This window comes from Sinocyclocheilus rhinocerous, unplaced genomic scaffold (genome assembly GCF_001515625.1).
Source record: "Sinocyclocheilus rhinocerous isolate Xijiao unplaced genomic scaffold, SAMN03320098_v1.1 scaffold422, whole genome shotgun sequence".
Taxonomy (NCBI): Eukaryota; Metazoa; Chordata; class Actinopteri; order Cypriniformes; family Cyprinidae; genus Sinocyclocheilus; species Sinocyclocheilus rhinocerous.
In genome coordinates this window covers 137,454-141,624 of record NW_015639767.1, presented here as the reverse complement: position 1 = coordinate 141,624, position 4,171 = coordinate 137,454, and the positions used below count along the sequence as shown (strand labels likewise).

Sequence of the window (4,171 nt, the reverse complement as noted above, 5' to 3'; positions counted from 1 at the left end):
TGGATATTTTAATTAAAAAATCGAACATATTGAGACTTTAAATGGCTTGAAATACACATGTAAAGCATTAATTACACACCTAATGTGTATCGTTTGCTTTTCTTTTTCTTTTCTTTTGATCTAGCCTCAAAAAAATCTTCTTGTCTTTGCCAGGAAGAAAATAAGATGCCCAGAGATGTATTTGTCAAATGCACATCACATTGACTCATTCTCGCTCTGTCTCTCTCTGCAGCACCATCCTGGATGAGGAGAAGGCCCAGCAGGAGGAGCGTTTCCGTATAGAGATGAGGAGACAGGTCACCGTGTCCTGGGACACTGGGAATTCAGACGAGGCACCTCCGAAGGTCAGATCTCCATCTATATCTGCACTTTCAGATGCACATCAGATACAAAATAGCTGTTTTCTGTATTAGACGATGTGTTTGGAAAGACCTCTAAATTGAGTGTATGTGTTTATTGGTTTGAGTACCGAGTCTGTTTGAAACAGTGCTTTTGGTTTCCACAGCCCAGCAGACCTGGTTACCCGAGTCCTCGATCCAGTGATGGCTATTTCCCTAGTCCTCAACACTCTGGTCAGCACAATCATTACCAGGTAGCATTACTAGCGCCCACAGCAGCATCTTTATGCAAGCACGCAACAAATAATACATGAAAATATAAATGCACGCCTAAATGGCGAGATACAAGTCTATGTATCAAAAAAGAAAGTACAACTGCACAACTCATATTCATAGGCTTGTTTATTCATTTATTTAGTGAACCAACATTTTAGCCATCAGCCTTTCTCAAGGTATAATGCATATATAATGTATATTAATGCAGTATAATGTGAAGTTTCCGACCTGATGAGTTTCCTAAATTCAAGGATTGCTTGTAACCTGAAGTTGACAATGCGACCATGTTTTTATATTTGTCATTAGAATTGTTTATAAATCTGTTGGCAAAAAATAGAAGATTTAAGATCTCCCAGCGCTTTTCCACTGTATTTCTGCTTTCTCTATAGTTTTAATGTTTGAAAGCAGAGAAATTAAGCAGCCGCACATATTAGTATTGTAATTTTACTGTTGTTCTGTAAAATTAAATGTATCATTATTATTATTATTATTATTATATTAGTATCGTTTTTTTTTTTACAGTACAATAGTATTATTCCAATAGTAATATATTCTTTATTGATTGGTTTAATTTTTATAATTTGAATAATAATAAAATAGAAATATTATTTTTAATAAATAACAATAATAATTATTATTATCATTATTATTATATTAGTGAATACTTGTTTTGTTATTTTACAGTATTATAGTATTATTGCAATAGCAATATTGCTTTATTTTTTATTGAAATAATAATAAATTAGAAATATATATTTTTTGTAATAATAATAATAATAACATTATATAATCTTATTGAATGGGGAACGTGATTTCCTTTTGTTTTTGTCCTAAGCTGATGACATGCTGATTATTTCACTGCCATAGAAAGCAGACAAAACAGGTCAACAATTACCAGCAGGTGGAGATGATTGCATCATAGTAAAAGTAATTATCTAGCTGATTTTCTTGCACTAAAAACATTACAAAGTGAGTAGTCCTGTTATTCATAAACCTGCTGGCGATTGTACATTGAGAAAGGCTGACGTTGCTTCAGTAAGTAAATGAACTTAAGAATCTGAGTTGTGCAGTTACACGTTCTTCTTCAACATACCCAAAAAGTCTCCAAATAGCATAAAAACTCACCAAACGGACAAACTCTGATTTCTGTAGCCAAACACTAAATACCCCAAACTATCCCAACACCCCCAACATAAAACATTCAACAGATAGCCAATCACACTTCACATAGCACAGCACTTCTCTCTGATTTACTTCAGTGTTTAGTGCACGCAAACTGATGAGAAGAGCGTCTGACCGGCTGGCGTTCATCTCAATCATCTGCTCTGAGTCGGAGTTATTTCCCAGTGTCTCGCTGAGCGTCTCTGACAGCAGGCATTTCCTGTGGGCTCTTTAAAGACGCTGCTATTGTTGAGTCCAGATACATTCCTTCAGCTCACTGCTCTTATCGCCGCTCTGTCTTCATGCCTTAAAAGGCTTTTGTGCTCAAAGTGCCTGTTATTTTTGTATCAGGGTGTTTGTTAGCCATTATGAGAGGAAGCACTTGGGGTCCGAGACGCTCCGGGGGTCTTAAAGTTGAACTGAAACGCCTTTCACAACACATTTTAGTTACATAATGCAACATTTATGAGTATAAAAGGAATTAAGGAAGGAAAAATACAATGGTACAGTATTGAATTGTATATAATATTGCTACCAGTGAAAAAAAAAACTAAATAGAAATATAAAAAAGTAATAAAAATGAAACAAGTTTAAGTTCTAAGTAAGTACTCAAATTACTAACTTGAAATAAACTAAAATGAAAATAAAAAACAACTAAAATTACAACTGAAAATATAAAAATAAAAGCTAAATCAAAGCTGAAATGTAATAAAATATAAATATTAGATTAAACATTGAAATAAGTTTAGGTTCTAAAAGTAAAAAAATGACTAACAGGAAATAAAAAATTAAAAAAAATAAATTAAACAAATAGAGATATAAATAAAAGCAACAAAAAAAAAAGTGCCTAACAAATTTACTTCAAATTAAACTAAATTTAAAATGAAAACTGAAAATATAAAAACGTTAAGAAAAACCGTATCTAAAAATAGTATATAAATAATACTGACTGCTACAGTATAATTGATTGCATTTTGAAGACTTTCACTCTTTTATTTGTTTATTTATTTTTACAGCTTTTACTGGGGCACTTTGGAGCATGTGCTAAATGATTAAATGTAAATGAACTCGAAATCCATGTCTTGTCATTTTGTCAAGGGGTCTGGATATCCTGGCGCACTCGTGCCTGGTGCGGGATACCCGCCGCAAGCCTCCGTCCTCGACCCGCATGAAACATGGAACCAGCACCGACAGGAGGTGCCTGTGTGGTCTCCAAACATGGAGGTGAGTGAAGAGACGAGGATGCGCTTGTGTGAATGAGCGCTGTTCTAACTCCTGCTGCTGTGTGTGTGTCAGGATGGGGGCGCTCTGGGGATGGAGGAGACGCTCATCAAACAGCAGCAGCAGATGGAGGAGGACCAGAGATGGCTGCAGCAGGAGGAGAGCTTCCTGGTACTGACACAACATCTCTCTCTGGCTCTCTTCCTTTTACCCCAAGCCTTTCTGAAAGCTTTAATGGAAGCTAACCAATCATTTAATCTAAAAACTTTGAAGAGTGAAAATAAGAAATAAAGTTTTCAATTTAAAAAACAATACATATTTCATTATAATATAAACATATAATGTATAAAATATTACAGATATACAAATATTAAAATAGTATAAATTATTATTATTATATGTGAAAACCTTGAAATGTTCAAATTAATTCAAATTAATTTATTCTTAAAAAGTCGTGGAAGTTTTTAGAGTAAAAATAATAAAGTATTAAATAATAATATTACATTTTATAAATATTTAAATATTTAATTGTAATATTTAAATATTAAAAAAAGAGTATTAAATATTAATAAAATATAACATATACAAATATTAAAATGTTATAAATATGTTTTTATTATTATTATTGTTAGTAGTAGTAGTAATTAAAAAATGGTTTTTCATGAAATGACTGGCAGCGGATCAGCTGTTCTCTCCCTTCCTGCATTTTCTTTGGCTTGTCGGTCACTCTGAGTGTGTTTGCTGTTTGCATCTGTTGCTGTTGTTGTTAATATGTTTTTATTATTATTATTGTTAGTAGTAGTAGTAATATTATATGTGAAAACCTTGAAATGTTCAAATTAATTCAAATTAATTTATTCTTAAAAAGTCATGGAAGTTTTTAGAGTAAAAATAATAAAGTATTAAATAACATTATTACATTTTATAAATATTTAAATATTTAATTGTCATATTTAAATATTTAAAAAAAGAGTATTAAATATGAATAAAATATAACAGATATACAAATATTAAAATGTTATAAATGTGTTTTTATTATTATTATTGTTAGTAGTAGTAGTAATATTATATGTGAAAACCTTGAAATTGATTTTCAAGACTGGATTAAAGATTAAATTAATATCATCTTAAAAAGTCATGGAAATGTCAAGAGTGAAAGTAAGAAGTAAAGTTAT

The 4,171-nt window shown here is 31.5% G+C and overlaps 1 pseudogene; it reads left to right on the top strand.

Annotated features, from left to right (window-relative positions):
• LOC107751690 (focal adhesion kinase 1-like) overlaps positions 1-4,171 on the top strand; it is a 76,991-nt pseudogene that overhangs the window by 58,958 nt on the left and 13,862 nt on the right.